Source organism: Entelurus aequoreus, linkage group LG02 (assembly GCF_033978785.1).
Source record: "Entelurus aequoreus isolate RoL-2023_Sb linkage group LG02, RoL_Eaeq_v1.1, whole genome shotgun sequence".
Lineage (NCBI taxonomy): Eukaryota > Metazoa > Chordata > Actinopteri > Syngnathiformes > Syngnathidae > Entelurus > Entelurus aequoreus.
Genome location: NC_084732.1, coordinates 71,367,278 through 71,386,926, shown reverse-complemented (window position 1 = coordinate 71,386,926; position 19,649 = coordinate 71,367,278). Strand labels below are relative to the sequence as shown.

Genomic DNA, 19,649 nt, shown 5'->3' with positions numbered 1-19,649 from the left:
ATCCCTGGCAACAATAACATAATAAGCATAACATTTGTTTTTTTGTGTTTTTGTCTTGATTATAATTGTGATCTAAAATGTAATCATTCAATGATCTTGAACATTTTAAGTGTCAATATCAGCATTGGCATGGCCGATACTGCCCCTGCAACTACTTGGCATTGTATCGACACCCAAATTTGCAGTAGCACCAAAAACTAACAGAAGAATAAGTGTTTATTATATTTTAACAGAAGTGTAGATAGAAACATGTTACAATAAAAAAATAACCAGATATTAACAGTAAATTAGCAAGTAAATAAATAATAGTTTAAAGAAAATAATACAACTGGAAATTACGGAATATGTTACTGCGTACATCAGCAGCTAAATTAGGAGCCTTTGATACCTGTTTTGAAATGCTTTCATTATCATTTATATGACAAATTATACATCGTGATATCTATGGGCATCACAGAAGGCTTCAATAAATATTGCGATATAGATTTTAGGCCGTATCGCCCATCCCTAACAAGAATCATTTAATTATAATAAACAATATTACGTGTGCGCATGTTTCCACACCAACTCATTGTAGGATGTGACAAAGCAGCGCAAACAAAACCTCCAGGGGTCCTACCTGGATGTGGCAGCCCCCGCTTTTTCATTAAAATCCTGCAGCTGAGGCTCCGTTACACAATGTGACAAAACTATACAAGAGCAAAACGTATTTGACCCGCAACCGACCTTGGAATTTGCTACAGGACACGTCTAGTGGTGTTCCCCGTCTCAGGTCTGAATGCAAATTGATGTATTTCGAAAGAGTGTGTGTGTGTGTGTGTGTGTGTGTGTGTGTGTGTGTGTGTGTGTGTGTGTGTGTGTGTGTGTGTGTGTGTGTGTGTGTGTGTGTGTGTGTGTGTGTGTGTGTGTGTGTGTGTGTGTGTGTGTGTGTGTGTGTGTGTGTGTGTGTGTGTCTTCTTGTATTTCTACCCTTTTTGAGACATCAACAAGGAAAAGTACCTTGCATATGAGAACCGGTGAACAAGTTAGGACCGAAATCATGGTCCCAATACGGAAGACCATTGCATCTAATAGAGATTGTCTCATTTGCACCCCTAGTGGTGAAATCTATCAAAATTAGGGTGGTCCCAAAAAGGAGGGATTTTTCAAATTGACTGTGTGTCGGTTTTAAAAGTGCTCCCACTCTGGTCAACATATGAAATAACAAGTGTGTGTAAAAATTGGAAGTGCTCCCCGCCTGGCCAACATATGTAATAGCAAGTGTATATAAGAAATGGAAATGTGCCCCCTTTGGCCAAAATAAAGACAACAATAAAAAAAATATAGAGAGACATACTGTAATAACCTAAAGTAAATAATGAAGATTAAAAACCAATTACAAACAAAAAATTTAAAAAATAACTAAAAGCAGTCTTTTTCTCACAATGTGTCAACTTTTTTCTGATAAAATTGGGAACAATTTCTCATATTCTTTCTGTTTTTGTAATATCGCAATATTTTCTCGTAAAATTATTACTTATTTATGTAAAATTATTACTTTTCAATGCAAAATGGTGACATTTTTCATATAAAATTCAGACTTTTATCACAATATTGCCAGTTTTTTTTGTTGTTCTTGTAAAATAGTGATATTTTTTGAGTAAATTGATGACTTTTGTCATAATTTTGCCAAGTAAAATTCAGATTATTATTAAATAATATTGCCAACATTTTAAAGTTTTCTTATAAAATTGTGACTTTTATCAAGTAAAATGATGACTCTTTTCATAAAATTGCCAACATTTTAAGCTTTTCTTGTGAAATTGCGACTGTTATTGAGTAAAATTCCAACCTTTATCATAATATTGCACAAATGTTCAGTTTTTCTTGTAAAATTTTGAGTGGAGTAAAATTACGACTTTTATTATAATACTCGAGGTAGGCATTTTTTGGAGAACTGAAGAACAATTACATGAATGTGTGTGTGTGTGTGTGTGTGTGTGTGTGTGTGTGTGTGTGTGTGTGTGTGTGTGTGTGTGTGTGTGTGTGTGTGTGTGTGTGTGTCTGTGTGTGTGTGTGTGTGTGTGTGTGTGTGTGTGTGTGTGTGTGTGTGTGTGTGTGTGTGTGTGTGTGTGTGTGTGTGTTGGACATTAATTTTGGCCTTGCTGTTATTTTTTTCAGCCCACCTTTACAGTAATGTCTTGAATTGAGCAAAAAAGACTAAAATCCTAATAATACCACATAGAAAAATGTGTGTGTTAGTTTCGACACTACCCTGTCTTTGCTGGTACGCATGGAGTACAATGTGAACGAATATGATCCCCCGACTGTCGTTATTGCAGTATTTTGTTGGGCTTGTGAGAGCCGCAGAGGTACTGAAGTGAGGTAATTGAAGTGTATGAGAGCAACCTGCTCTGCTGAGACATGAGAGTAAAGTTGCTGCAATGTAATTACAGTTCATATGTTGACCACTGCAGTCACGGAGAGAACAGCAACTGTCAAACATTGTCACACACACACACACACACACACACACACACACACACACACACACACACACACACACACACACACACACACACACACACACACACACACACACATTTTTGGTGACGTTATAGCAATGTAATGTATTTGACCAGGTCCAGTGTCAATCTGTCCTCCCTGGTGGTAAAAACAAACACTACAATGGGAAGGCACACTAGTATTAAAAAACACAAACTACTACTACCACTACTACTATAACTCATTGGAAATGATGTATTCAGCAGACTTGGAGAATGTTCATTCAGTTGTTTAATTTTGTATGAAAAAAGCAGATAACAGACATAACACAAAACTATAGTCTTTCTGGCTTTAGGAAACACAAAAAAAAAAAATCAAAAATCAAGAATATTAATTTTGGTAGTCAGTAAGCATTTAATTTTTAGATCAAGGAGAGTGTAAAAAATCTGGAATCATGAAAAAAAAAAAAAAACATATATATATATATATATATATATATATATATATATATATATATATATATATATATATATATATGTTTTATATATATATATATATATATATATATATATATATATATATATATATATATATATATATATATATATATATATATATATATATATATATATATATATATATATATATATATATATATATATATATATATATGTATTAGTGTTGTCCCGATACCAATATTTTGGTACCGGTAAAAAAATTATTTTGATACTTTTCGGTACTTTTTGATACTTTTCTAAGAGTCAAAAAAATTGCATTATTATTGCTTTATTTGAACAAAAAATCTCAGGGTACATTAAACATATGTTTCTTATTGCAAGTTTGTCCTTAAATAAAAAAGTGAACATACAAGACAACTTGTCTTTTATTAGTAAGTAAGCAAACAAACTAATTTAGTCTGCTGACATATGCAGTAACATATTGTGTAATTTATCATTCTATTATTTTGTCAAAATTATTAAGGACAAGTGGTAGAAAATGAATTATTAATCTACTTGTCCATTTACTGTTAATACCTGCTTACTTTCTCTTTTAACATGTTTTATCTACACTTCTGTTAAAATGTAATAATCATTTATTCTTCTGTTGTTTGATACTTTACATTAGTTTTGGATGATACCACAAATTTGGGTATCGATCCGATACCAAGTCGTTACAGGATCATACATTGGTCATATTCAAAGTCCTCATGTGTCCAGGGACATATTTCCTGAGTTTATAAACATAATATAAATTTTAAAAAAACAAAGAAGATGTTGTGATGCCAAAAAATATCGACGTCATCATAGTAGTATCAACTAGATACGCTTCTGTACTTGGTATCATTACAGTGGATGTTAGGTGTAGATCCACCAATGGCGTTTGTTTACATTTTGACGCCGATGAGCTACGGTGTGTAGTGAAGCATGTTTAGCTATTCCTCGTCCTGCAGGGATGATACTTGTAAGAAACTTACTTTATTTGTCGCCATGGAGGCGAGGATTAGTGATTTAGAAGAAGCTACAACACTGCCGACTGCGGATGGACTTTAACCGCTAGCTAGCTAGCCATGTCTTAAAGCACCTCTTCCTGAGGGCGTTTCAGTGTTATAACTTCACCTTTATCGTTAGTTTTTAAGCCAAAATGTGTCCGTTCTCCGTTTTCTGTCTACACACTGTGTCTGCTTGTAAGTACTCCGTGGTTGTGCGCTGCCGAACATGCTCGTCTGCTCGTAAAACCAGCAATGACACGACGTGACAACGACAGGGGTGGCAGACCGGTACTTTTCCGAAGCGGTATAGTACCGAATATGATTCATTAGTATCGCGGTACTATACTATTACCGGTATACCGTACAACCCTAAAATATATATATATATATATATATATATATATATATATATATATATATATATATATATATATATATATATATATATATATATATATATATATATATATATATATATATATATATATATATATATATATATATATATATATATATATATATATATATATACATACACAGTAAGAAAGGGACAAAGACTACAGGTACATCTCAACAAGCCTGTTTCGTGGTTACCCACTCATCAGATTTATTTTAGCCCACAGAGTCAAAAAGTTTGAACACCCCTGTTTTAGAAACAGGTGACTGAAAACATCCATCCAGCCATCCATTTTCTACCGCTTATTCCCTTCGGGGTCGCGGGGGGTGCTGGAGCCTATCTCAGCTACACTTGGGCGGAAGGCGGGGTACACCCTGGACAAGTCGCCACCTCATCGCAGGGCCAACACAGATAGACAAACAACATTCACACTCACATTCACACACTAGGGCCAATTTAGTGTTGCCAATCAACCTATCCCCAGGTGCATGTCTCTGGAGGTGGGAGGAAGCCGGAGTACCCGGAGGGAACCCACGCAGTCACGGGGAGAACATGCAAACTCCACACAGAAAGGTGTGATGATATACCTTCTTGAAGAGTTTGATAATAATTGGTTTCAATTGACTCTCATGTTGGAGCCATGATTCATGTCAATCTACTTGCTGCATCAGCTCTCCAAGGTGCAAACACCCCTTTTAAAGGTAGATTAATGAATAAATACATTAATTTGATCCCGGTGTTAGCTTTGGGAATAAAAAAAAATACAGGGTGATTCCATATATTTTTCTTCTTAATTGTGCGATTACATAAATATTTCCCTCTGCTTATATCTAAAAATGAATCTGTTACTGACTCACAATTTATTCTCTTGATTTTTGTTTTAGTGTTAAAGCTATAAAGTTGCCATTTGAAATTACCTCAGCTTTGTGTCATGTCTGTAATCTGTTTTTTTAACCATATTTTTTGCCCACACTTGTACAACACCAGAGTATTCTACAAGTGTGGGACTTTTTTTCTGTTCCATTTAGACACAACAGCGTCTACAAAACGAGTGTGCGGTAACAGCTGCCCCAGTTCAGCCCAGTCATTTGTTATTACCTCATGGCTCCTGCGACGCACCGTGCAATTGGCTGCGCTTCTCCGGGGTCAAGGGTCAAGCCTTTAAAAGGGAATTACTTCACTGACACAATAAGAGATGACAGTTTATTTGACGTCTTACCACCACTTCACACACCGCCTATATCCGGCCCTGCCCTGCATCCTTAACTGCTCTCCTGGGAGTGTGTGTGTGCGTGCGTGTGCGTGTGAGTGTGTGTGTGTGTGTGTGTGTGTGTGTGTGTGTGTGTGTGTGTGTGTGTGTGTGTGTGTGTGTGTGTGTGTGTGTGTGTGTGTGTGTGTGTGTGTGTGTGTGTGTGTGTGTGTGTGTGTGTGTGTGTGTGTGTGTGTGTGTGTGTGTGTGTGTGTGTGTGTGTGCGTCTTGATTGCAAATGTGTGAGCGTGCGCTCTGATTTTAAGTGGTAGTGTCTCAAAATTATTTTCTTGATTATGGTCATATAAGTTGATTAACCAAGAATGACACGGACGTGTCAATAATTTTGTTTCTGTTTTGCCTGTCAGAGGGCTGCATTCTGAAAAATCAAAGCATGCAGAGGCCATTTGGACATTTCTAATTTAGTAAACAGGCTAAAACCAAATCGGTGCCATTAGTGTCCCTAAGAAATACAATTTAATAAATGAGCGATACAAATAACTGTATTTTTTCATTGTCAAGTAAAGTGTCCTGCACATTGATCTGATAGATATTTAATTAACACAATGTATATGATTTATTATATATATATATATATATATATATATATATATATATATATATATATATATATATATATATATATATATATATATATATATATATATATATGTATATATATATATACACATATATATATATTTAAATATATATACACACATATATATATATATTTAAATATATACAGGTATACATATATATATATATATATATATATATATATATATATATATATATATATATATATATATATATATATATATATATATATATATATATATATATATATATATATATATATATATACATATATATATATATATATATATATATATATATATATATATATATATATATATATATATATATATATATATATATATATATATATATACATATATATATATATGATCAATTATATTAAGTTAAAGTACCAATGATTGTCACACACACACTAGGTGTGGTGAAATTTGTCCTCTGCATATGACCCATCCCCTTCTTCACCCCCTGGGAGGTGAGGGGAACAGTGAGCAGCAGCGGTGGTTGCGCCCGGGAATCATTTTTGGTGATTTATAGTGTGCCTTCAACTTGGAAAAAGTCGCTTCGAGTGTGTGACAAGATGAGTCTTGCTTCACCCACAAACTTTCACAAAATAATGGCTCGTTGCCAACCATTTATTGCAATGGAGGAGACAATGAAATTGGTAAGTAAAAACAATAGGTTTGAAATGTGTGTATGACACGTTAGCAATGTTAGATTGATTTGTTTTGTAGCCAGCCTTGCCTTCTACTGTAAGACAATACGAAATAAAGAATTATTTTCTTATAAAACTACTTTTAATAGGATCAGTACCTATTGAGTTTGGTAATGAACTAGTAAGTAATTTAACCTCTTATTACATTCGCAATGTAGCTCATAGCGTAGCTTATAGCCTTTAGCCTCTGTTGTTTACAATTCAAAGGAGTCGTGCAGCGGAGTTATGTACATGATATAGAATAGAAAAGCCTTTTATTGTCAATATATACTGTATATGTTTATGTCCAGGATCTAATATTAGAAGATTAAGACTCGGTAGAAGTTTAACCTTAGCCAGCGTGTATAGTTCCAGACCTGTACATCAGCCGGTCTTCCTTCCTCGCTTTCGCCCACCCGCACCATCGCCTCCTTTCTTGTTGCCTACAACAAAACACGGTGAGCCGCTGATCTCGCTATATGATCTGTAATGTTGTGTTGGGGCGAAAGTAACTCAAACAGATGGCTGGTGGCGGTCACCGATGTCCACAGTGCACAATAAAAGCAAGAAAGTTAAAAAAAATACAAAATAAAACTGACGGGCAGAGGTGAATGCTCACTCAGCTTGAGGGGGCGTGGTGAGGAGGTGCATTTGCATCTAACAACTCCGCCTCTCAAAATAAACTGTTTTAATGGGGAGTCAAAAAGTGGCTTGAAAATAGGTCTGTAAAACAAAACCAATGCACATTTTCACAAAACCACCATTACATGTTATGTAGACCACAAGGAAGTGTTTTAAATGTAGAAAATAATCATGATACCATGACCCCTTTACATCTTTCAAAATGTTTATATTTTCGAGTTATTTGGTTGTATGATTACAATTGAGTTCAAATTCACACTTAAGTCATGGTCCTCGGTTTTCACTCAGTCCTGTTAACCTCTCTATAAAATGTGGAAAATTCCGAAAGGCCAGAAAAATACATTGAATTATTTTTCTACAGTATATTTTCAATATTTGTGTAGTTGGTTAAAATCTCAGCACAGACCTGTTACTCTAATTATTTATTCAATGCAATTGAATCTGGTCAGGATGCCACCCGAACGCCTCCCTAGGGAGGTGTTTAGGGCACGTCCGACCGGTAGGAGGCCACGGGGAAGACCCAGGACACGTTGGGAAGACTATGTCTCCCGGCTGGCCTGGGAACGCCTCGGGATCCCCCGGGAGGAGTTGGACGAAGTGGCTGGGGAGAGGGAAGTCTGGGCTTCCCTGCTTAAGCTGCTGCCCCCGCGACCCGACCTCGGATAAGCGGAAGAAGATGGATGGATGGATGGATGGATGCAATTATTTTATTTTAAATACATATTTTTGTTGAATAACTGTATTGTGCTTAGTATCAACATGCTATAAGCATAAACACCACGTGGCTATGTCATGTATTACCGTATTCTGTGCTAAAAACCCACACCTGTTACTTTCAGTTCTGCTTAGGAACCTTGTCTAAAAATGAAATAAAAATGCCTGAAATGGGGCGACACACATTTTGAGTAGTCTAATATGTGTATTATCAGATTTGAAGTTGGGAAAAAAACAGAAATTTAACAAGTACATTTTTAAATGTTTTCCAGTTAATGATTTAACAGATAGTTTTTCCAAAAATAAATACATAAATATGTTTTCCATCTTTGCTGCTATTTTCCAATTTTTTTTTGTTTTCTTCTTTCATTATATTTAAAAAATATATATATTGCTGGATTGCAAACATGTTCACAAAAAATTGATGGCATATGTTGCAGGACATCCAGCATAGTGCGTGTCATGTAGACTGTGTGTGTGTGTGCGTGTGTGCGTGTGTGTGCGTGTGTGTGTGTGTGTGTGTGTGTGTGTGTGTGTGTGTGTGTGTGTGTGTGTGTGTGTGTGTGTGTGTGTGTGTGTGTGTGTGTGTGTGTGTGTGTGCGTGTGTCAGCACGTGTGAAACAAGGGGCAATTGAGTGATTGACAAGCGTGTGTGTGTGTGAGTGTATGTGTGTGTGTGTGTGTCTGTGTGTATGTGTGTGTCACACCCAGGGGGATTCAGAGAGGCCACACAACCAGTTTGGCAGGTCATTATCAGTGTGTCACAGCGCAGCATGTCGACGTAGAAGAAACACAACGCGCTCGTCTTTTCCTGGGTCATTGACGAATGCCTATCCGAGCCGATCAATTGGGCAATCAATTGGGGGCCAACTGGCAATTCCCCGCCATCAATATGGCCCTCGTTGCATGGCTCCAGAAGTGCCACAATGGCCGTGGCACTTAATGAAGTTGTTAATTGCTGCGTTAAGCATTCTAAGGTACCCTCCCAAGACAGTAATGGGGAGTGGCTGAATAATTTGGCTATCAGCAGCACTCTGCTAAATTTAATTACTAAGTGATCACAGTTTGCCATCGCGGTGATAGCGAAGGCCGAACCAAACAGATTTGAAACAGCTGATATGGAGAGAAGAAAAAGTGCAGCTTAAAAGTCTGATTACATTTTTGCATCTGATTTTTCCACATTTTCTTAGCCTTATTCGAAAATATAATTTATTCTTTACTCAAAATTCTACACACAACACCACATATGGACAACATAAAAATAAAAAATATTTTAAATCATTGCGAACTTACTAAACATAAAAAAACATGTGAGAGGAAGGTGGGAGGTTAATCATTTTGCAATGCAGTCTGTTGAAAATGATGGTAAGCGCCACTCTACGTAGCAACTACCACTATAGTCAAAGTTGGAATTGCCGCAAAACACATTTTTAAATATTCAACACTCTACTGCCATCTAGCGGCTAAAGTGTATAGTGCATCCGCCCCCAAATCGTCACGTTTCATGTGTCAGGTAAACTGCGACGAATGGGGTCATACAAATCCCCTTTCAACTGTACATAAGCAAACATTTGGAATATATATATATATATATATATATATATATATATATATATATATATATATATATATATATATATATTTATAAAATAAATGAAATAATAACATACATATTTTTATAACTAAATACATACATAGATATTTTTTTTCCTGTGATCATTATGTTGGAAATTTGAGAAGAAAAATTGTTTAATGACTTTTTTGAATAAGTTGACATGAGAATGTGGAAAAGGCAGTATGAATACTGCTGCACATCAGTTAGCTGCAAACAGATTAATATCCATTTTGAAATAAGTCTGGAACTATTTTTTTAATTTTTTTATTTTATTTGATTAATCACACTTGAATTTTGATTGATCCTTATTTAATTTCACTAAAAAGACCCCAATATTTGGACACTAATGCAATGTTATTGTCAGATTGACATCCAGGAACATTTTAAAAACGTTTAACATCATTTATTTATTCAAAACTTGGTATCTAGAGTCAAGTTTGGGCTTATGAAGAAAGTACACCAGTCCCAGTCTATTCACTCATCTTTGCACTGACTATACATTGACCTGATCAATGACCTTTTTAACAGCACACGCCGCCTTTCAGGTAACCATCCATTGGTTAAGATAAAGGAGCATGTGCAGTCAAAACAAATCATAAATAAACTAAATAAACTAATCTGCATATACACATGATTAATGCGCTATTTTTTGTAATTCATCACTTGAGTTAATAAAATAAAGTTGTTGAATTATGCAGCACTTACTGCATCATATTGACAGGCATTTCTAACATTATGATTCTAATGCATTATGAAGTAAGTCTGCAAGCAGAGAGGCCACGCGCAAGCAGGGTCTTTTACACACGAGGATGTTGGCACTGTTTGACGACTGACAGCGGAACCTCCATTTACGAACCTTTTGGTGACGAACATTCGCATCAGACACATATCGGATTTATAACTACAAACAATGAAAGGCCTTCGTTAGATAAAAAAAAAATCTTAATTGTATTTTTTACATTGATATGAAAAAATCGGAAGATAGCCTTGGTTTTATTTTTACAATTGCTGGTAGTGATTGCAAGTGCCCAACTTTAACAACCAATGTGACACCACTGTTAAATTGTTTTGTTTTGTGTGATCTTTTCTTTTGTTTATGACTGAATTTGGTAATATAGTTTGTGTTTCTGTTTTATTAGATTCTTCCGTTTCTGGACCCTCTTTCCTTGCTGGTAGTATCCTCATTACAGTATCCTCGTTTCACTGCCCGTTGACTCCCGCCTCTTGAGTTTGAGTTTTGAGTTTATTTCTTGGTCATTGAGACGTCGCCCTGCCTCACTCGTTACTTCGCCCACGTAAGTTTTGCTAGTTAACATTTGTTTGCAGGCACGGGGCAGCAAAAAATTCAAGCCTTTAAGTATTTTTTTTAATAAAACCTTTAGCCGAGTCATACCAAAGACTATAAAAATGGGACCCATAACCTCCCTGCTTGGCACTCAGCAACAAAGGGTTGGAGTTGGGGGTTAAATCACCAAAATGATTCCCGGGCGCGGCGCCGCTGCTGCCCACTGCTCCCCAAGGGGATGGGACAAATGCAGAGGACAAATTTCACCACATCTAGTGTGTGTGTGACAATCATTGGTACTTTAATCTTAATCTTAATCTTAATCTAACCTATGCTTTTCCGGGCCAACCATTCAAATAAAATACTAAAATAATTAATTGATTTCCTTGAGTGGCTGAACAGGACATGTTAAAAATAAATGAAAAATAAATGGATAAATACATAAATAAACAAATATGTGTATTATTTAGCAAATACAATTATTATTGGTTTTAAATAAATAGATAAATAAATAGGATTGAAAAAATAAAGTATGTGTCTGGCTATTATTTTGCACAAAAAAAATTATTAATATAATTTTAATATATACATAGAATTCTAAAATTCTAATAAAATACATACCTGTATATTATTTTGCAAATACAATAATTATTAATTTTATATAAACTAATGAACAGATAAAAAGAATAAATACATATAATAAAATACATTTTTACGTCTCGGTTAAAAATAGAAGGATGAATGGATTTCTCCGTATTATTTGGCAAATTAAATAATAATGAATTTTATATGAATAAATACAATTTTAAATGTTAAATGAAATACTCGTCTGCGTATTATTTGGCGAATAAAATTATTGATTTCATATCATTAAATACATTAATACATCAAATTGTAAAAATAAAATAATTTCCGTGCATTATTTTGCAAATAAAATAATTAGATAATACATAATAATAATAATGATAACAATACTATAAAATAATAATTACAATGCTTATTTTCATACGAAATGAATATGTTTAAAAAAAATGATGTCTGCATATAATTTTCAAATAAAATGATCAATTTTATATTATTGTATAAATGAATAAATACCTGTGTATACAACTATTACAGTTATTTCTAAAATGGTGAGTGCGAAAAATATGCCGCATATTAAATTCAATGTAGTTAATTATATAACTATTGGAAACAAAAAAAATATGATTATCCTTTCATTTTTTATGGGCAAGGGACATTCTGAAAGTTTTCAATCAATCAATCAATCAATGTTTATTTATATAGCCCTAAATCACAGGTGTCTCAAAGGGCTGTACAAGCCACAACGACATCCTCGGTACAGAGCCCACATACGGGCAAGGAAAAACTCACCCCAGTGGGACGTCGGTGAATGACTATGAGAAACCTTGGAGAGGACCGCATATGTGGGTAACCCCCCCCCTCTAGGGGAGACCGAAAGCAACGGATTCTTGAGTTCGGTTCGTTTTCTGCTTATAGTGTAGTAGTCAGTCTACTGTAGCATGTTTTGTGGACTCCGAGTGTTTTTAATTAATCAAGAAATATACAATGTCTCAGCAAAAAAACAATAATAATAATTAACAATAATTACAACATTGCATAATCCCTTTCATTTTCCCGGAACGCTCAATTAGATATCCAAAGAAAATGTGAATGCTGGCCCTCAACGTGCACCAACACTACTTGGGTAATTACAGAGAGTGGCAATTAGAGGCCCGAATGATACCAAGCCCAATGCCATTTAACTCACACATATGCAAATGTTGTCAAGGCACTTCTTGCTCTGAAAGAGCGAGCTGAGAGACGCTTTGATAGAGCAGGAAAAGTGGAAGTCAGACAAACAAGCGGTGCTGCTCTAGGCTCTGTGAACAGGCTTGCCAATGATTAAAACAGCAAGGTGTGCAATAAAGCGCAAGGCAAAGTGTTGCCTTCCATATGGGGCCGCGCACCCTAAGGGTCTGGCCACCTATTGAGGCCCCGTGTCCCGCCGTCCCCCATTTTTTGCTTCCCCTCCGTCCCCAGATGGTCAAAACAATTTTGCAGTCTCTTTCCGCCTCTACCCAGCACTGCACCATCACAGTGGGGCCTGGCTGCAATTCAACCTTTTACTCCAGTAATTAACAACACCCACACTGTAGTGTACACACACACACACGTACAGTATATTCACACAAACATGCACGCCGCCTTAACAATGTCACAGTGTGACTTGGAAAGCTGCAAAAAGTAGAAGTAAAAAACAATATTACCATTAAAAGGTGAGGACAACTGTTGGCACTGCAGCAATGATTATCACATAATTAGAGGAGACAAAGCGCTCCCTCTATCTAGTGGCAAAACACTGTAATTACTGTGCTGACAGAAAATCAAAGGCTACTTTGTAAGCAGCATGTAAAATTAACATTTCGGGCCCTCAAGCTGTATGTCCTGATTAGAAACATATTAAATCAATGCATCGCTAACTGCTGTGCATAAATACGTCCCCTCCTGAAGGAGGCTATAATTGCGAGAGCAGAAATAGTGGGTTCCAATTTCAGAAGGATATGGCTTTTATAGTAATTTATTGTAATGGCACTATTAGGCGCTAAACACACAGTCCTATTGTTGCGAGCCAAGTGCAGTTTTGCACGCAATGATGATCAAAGTATGTTCAGCTTGGATGTTTGTAGCATAATGAGGAGCTCAACTGCTGTAGTTTTTACATATGTGTTTTACTACTTGCTAAAATGAGACTTTAGCAGGAAAAAACTGTCATTTAAATCCTTCAGCCATATTTATTGTTTACAGCTGGGATAGGCTCCAGCACCCCTCGTGGCCCCGAGAGGGACAAGCGGTAGAAAATGGATGGATAGGTGGATATTTGTGTTATTTATTAACCCTAACTATACTTTTCTTTTAAAGGGGAACTGCACTTTTTGCGGGGAATCATTAAAAATCCTTATGTGAGGCAAGCACACATATTCTTTTATTTTTGTATGCATTCTATTTCGTAAAAACAAGCTAGCAAAAGTCAGCTAACAATGGAGCCAATGGGAATCGCTCTACTCCGCCTATACAGAGCTGTAAAAACATCCAAAAGCCTCCATTAACGTTTTATATACATGCTGTTAGTACCGTATTTTCCGGACTATAGAGCGCATCAAGATATAAGCCGCACCCACTAAATTTTAGTAGAAAAAAGTGTTTATATACGCCACATTTATATATACGTTGTGAAATTAGTTATTTACACAGAAAGATTTTGTAAATTATTATATACATACCTCAATTGTTTCCAAACGGGGTGTGTAACACGGCAGTAAAGCGGCTGATCAAACAAAACAGAAGTCATTGTCATGTACCCAGGAGGAGAAAAGGTGAGGCCTTTAATCCCAGGAACACCGTACCTACCGTCAAGCATGATGGTGGTAGTATTATGCTCTGGAACTGGTGCTTTACAGAGAGTAAATGGGACAATGAAAAAGGAAGATTACCTCCAAATTCTTCAGGACAACCTAAAATCATCAGCCCGGAGGTTGGGTCTTGGGCGCAGTTGGGTGTTCCAACAGGACAATGACCCCAAACACACGTCAAAAGTGGTAAAGGAATGGCTAAATCAGGCTAGAATTAAGCTTCTACAATGTCCTTCCCAAAGTCCTGACTTAAACGTGTGGACAATGCTGAAGAAACAAGTCCATGTCCGAAAACCAACACATTTAGCTGAACTGCACCAATTTTGTCAAGAGGAGTGGTCAAAAATTCAACCGGAAGCTTGCCAGAAGCTTGTGGATGGCTACCAAAAGCGCCTTATTGCAGTGAAACTTGCCAAGGGACATGTAACCAAATATTAACATTGCTGTATGTATACTTTTGACCCAACAGATTTGGTCTAAATTCATAAAAGAACCAAACTTCATGAATGTTTTTGGTGACAAACAAGTATGTGCTCCAATCAGTAGTAGAAATTGTTGGAAACTCAAGACAGCCATGACATTATGTTCTTTACAAGTGTATGTCAACTTTTGACCATGACTGTATATCATTTTTACAATTCACAGTCAAATGTTCTTTAGGTCTAACAATTCTGAATCGTGCCAACATTTTTTACCGAAATTTTTTTAAGTTTTTAAACATGAAATCCATGCAATAATTGCACATCAACTGTGTGTGTATGGGGCGGTGACATTGGCGGGATGGGATGGGTGTCCCTTTAAGAGTATTGTACATGGGGCCCCAGAATTTGGTGCTACGCCCCTGCCTGTATATATACCACTTTTGGGGGAGGTTTTGTTTTTTATGCCACCCTACAAGAGGTTAATTAATTAAAGAGTAACTCTGGCTTTAAAAACAAATCCAGTGCAGAGAAATAGCAAAGGCATGTTGTGCCTTTAGCGACCTCTGCTGTACAAAAGAGATGCTGCAGAATTAGAATGGAAGCATAAAGCAGGAAGTGTAGCACCTTGGCCTTCAGGTTGCAGTTGAGTTGTGTTGTTCCGCGACTTCACCGTCTCCCCAATGAGCCCTGAGGTAAACAAAGCATGTTAGCATGATTACACACCGCTTCCCTCCAGAAATCCTGCAAATGAATTCTGAATAATGAACAATCTCATGCCGTCCGCCCTGGAGGCCCCGCTATAGTCTGCGAGCAAAGTATGACTACACCGTATAGTTCGCTTCAAACTAATTTACATCGCTGCGTTAATTATTTCACAGCAAAACAACAAAAAAAAACTTCTTAATTATTCTTCTTCACACTGCATTTCCCGTGCACATAGCCGCCTTAAGTGCAAATAAAGCCACCCATCTGTTTGTAATTACAAGCACATTATTTAAGACGTTGTGGCTAATCATTTTGACTGCACATTCCATTAAAACGAGTGGATTTTGTACTCGTGCATGAAGACATGAATGAAGTTTGCGTCCAGAAAAGGAAAGTAGACAAAAGCACTGCGGCAGAGCTCCGCGCTTTTTATTCGCCTAATCCCCAAATTCAATGATGTTTGACGCAGGCAATGTTGTAGCCCGCCTGTCATCACGCCTTATTTCCCCGTGGTGTGCGTGCAGTCGGATAAGCAGGCGGCTTCGATAAAAACCAGTTCGAGAGACATCGTGCGACGCGTTTCTACGTAGCCTCGCCGCCTTCTGAACCCCGGGGGCGGTAGAGAAACCTAATGACGGGAGGATGATGGTGACTCGAGCCAATTTCCAGATGTTTAACTTGTGGATCAGCCACGAGCTTTAGCTTTAGAGGTTTCCTCATTTGCGCCGCCATGAAACTTTTTTGACGAACCAAATGTGAAATAAGTTAAGAATGAAAGAAATGACTGGATGAATTACATGTACAATAGTACCTCGACTTGAGAGTGATTTGAGATAAGAGGTAATGGTTCTGCTGTAAGTTGCAAGGAAAAAATGGAGTTACAAAATGTCAGAGTGAACAAAGAATTTGGCCACTCATCCAAATGACTAGAATCAGGTGTCCTAATCACTTGGCCCGGCCACAGGTGTATAAAATCAAGCACTTAGACATGGAGACTGTTTCTACAAACATTTGTGAAAGAATGGGCCGCTTCACTTATGTCCTGGTGATACTACCAATTAAGGCATGTATTCAATACTAAGTAGTTACAGGATCATACATTAGTCATAATTAAAGTTCTCTTGTGTCTAGGGGTGCATTTCATTGATTTATAAACAAGAATAAAAAGACAAAAGGTTTTATGATAATAAAAAATATTGACATAATCATTGTAGTATCGACTTTGTATGGCTCTTGTACTTTGTATCGTTACAGTTGATGTCTGTGTAGATCCACCCATTTGTTTACATTCAGGAGCACTAGCTTGCGGTTAGCTATTGTATCCTCCTACGGTGTGTAGTGAAGCATGTTTCGCTATTCCTCGTCCTGTAGGGATGATACTTGTAAGAACCGTAGTCTATTTGTCGCCATGGCGGCGAAGATTAGTGATTTAGAAGTAGCTTAAACACTACTGGCTGCGGATGGACATTAGCTGCTAGCTGGCTAACAAGAGCAAGAAGTAAGGAGTAATAATTGATAATAAACTATCATGGAAACCTCATGTCGGACACATTAAAACAAAAATCTCCAAAAGCCTCTCAATTATAAACAAAGCAAAACTATACCTCAATGAAAATGCACTCCGTACTCTATACTGCACCTTGGTACTCCCATACCTTACATACTGTGTTGAAGTATGGGGGAATACTTACCACAACACAATTCATCCACTGATCATATTACAGAAAAGAGCAGTGCGGATCATTCACAACGTTAGTTATTTAGAACATACTCATAATCTGTTTATGCAATCAAAGTTGCTCAAATTTGATGACCTTGTTAAATATAATACATTAATAATCTTATATAAAGCATTTGACAAATTATTGCCGCCTAATCTACAACGTTTTTTTACAAGACGAGTGCAGGCTCATAACTTGAGAGGCTTTGGATATTTCTTATTGCCGAGAGCTCAAACCACTCGTAAACGGTTTTGTGTGTCTGTATGCGGAGTAAAACTATGGAACAAACTGGACTTACAACACAAGCAATGCCAAACTATTAATCGATTTAAACTATTATACAAACATGGGGTCTGGTTCAAATATAGAGATGAGGGTCTTTAATTTGACCTGCTGCTATACTCTGTCTCAAAGTGTTAACATGTGCTCAATGTTTCCTTACCATTATTGCTATGTTGTCTATTACCATTGTTGCTATGTTGTCTATTACCATTGTTGGTATATTCATTATTCCTACATTGTTGATACAAATTATTGTTACAGTGTAATAATTATTGTTACCTGTGGTAATGCCACTATGATACAACATTTGTATTATAATCCTTGAACAAAGTAAGAGTGAAACTCATGTGAATAATAACTGAATGGAGAACTGGGGGTGGGATTAAATAAATTATCTTCTTCCCACTCTCTTTCAGGCAAAACTGGACAATCATGCACTATATTAATTTATATTATTATGTGTTGTCAACTTGTACTTCTTTATGTTATTGCCTGAAATAAATACATAAATGAAAAAAAAATGAAATTAAGCACCTCTTGCAGTTTATAGCTTCAACTTTACCATATGTTTTTAAGCCAAAATATGTCCATTCTCTCTTTTCTATCTCCACACTGTTTCTGCTTGTAAGCACTCCATGCTTGTGCATTTCCCAACTTGCGTCTCTGGTCACTAAACAATGTTACGACTGTGCACCGTTATGTCCAGAAGAAGAAATACCAGTATTTTTCAGTAGCAATATAGTACCGTTTTTAATTAATTTGTACCGGTATACCCTACATGCTACTGTTGTTTAGCATTGACAATGTTATAGGGCGATTCCAAATTGACCATCGCATACACAACAAAGATGCACATTTGATACTGTAAAAGTCCACTCTCTGAGGTAAACAATGTACATTATTATTACATTAAGTCATACAACTATTGTAGTTGTAGTGCTTTTATTAGGGCTGTCAAAAATGGCGAGTTAGCTCATGTGATTAATCACCAAAAATGAAGTAATCAATTATGAATGTAGATTAATCAGACAATTTATATTGACCGTGCATAACCGAGAATGGTTACAAAGATGAGTGAGGCGACTTGGACTGATGAGCTTGCTGGCACATTTCACTTCAAAATACACCCAGATGGGACTTTAGATAAAAATGTAATCAAGTTTTGAGAAAATGATTGCAGTGCATTTAGGGTCGTACGGTACACCGTAATTAGTATAGTACCGTGATACTAATGAATCATATACCGCCTCTGAAAAGTACCAGTCCGCCAGTTTTCCTGTTAAAATAAAGCCAATAATGCAAATTTTTGTGGTCCCCTTTATTTAGAAAAGTACCGAAAAGTACCAAAAAGTATCGAATAATTTTGGTACCGGTACCAAAATATTGGTATCGGGACAACACTAAGTGCATTCAAGTAACACATTCAAATGTTTCTCCTGTAGACATTCTGACAGTAAAATTCCATTTGTCTCAAAATATTGGGCTCTTTTTTAAAGTTAATTTAAATTGTGCAAGCGAGTAATACCCCGTGATTAATCATGATTAATCGAGATTGAAAATTAATCCAATTTAAAAAATGAATCATTTGACAGAACACGTTTTTACACACTATTTCTCATGTTAAAGTGTGTTTTTCCTTTTAAAAAGCATGTTGCATGTTAAAATTATGCTTTTTGGGGGGCTAGGCAATTAAAGCGATTTCAATTAATTTCATTGGGAGACGTTGATTTGAGATACAAGTGATTTGAGTAAAGAGCTTTGTCACCGAACCAATTAAGCTCATAACTGGAAGTAGTACTGTACAACTAAGCAGGCTAAATAAGTAGAAACTCCATCTGTGGTAGATGGTGTGGTTGGTAGGTTGTGGTGAGAACTTCATGCAGACATCTTGATTTCCCAAAGGTGACTTACTTAACAACATGGTGCATCTCTACTTT

The 19,649-nt window shown here is 36.4% G+C and overlaps 1 long non-coding RNA gene across 2 annotated transcripts in view; it reads right to left on the bottom strand.

The window, feature by feature from the left end:
• The window catches only part of LOC133664442 (uncharacterized), a 61,805-nt gene that overhangs the window by 24,312 nt on the left and 17,844 nt on the right, over positions 1–19,649 (bottom strand). For both annotated transcript variants that reach the window (XR_009828585.1, XR_009828586.1), the window contains exon 3: positions 15,629–15,691. This is a non-coding gene — a long non-coding RNA (uncharacterized LOC133664442). The remainder of the gene's footprint in view (positions 1–15,628; positions 15,692–19,649) is intronic.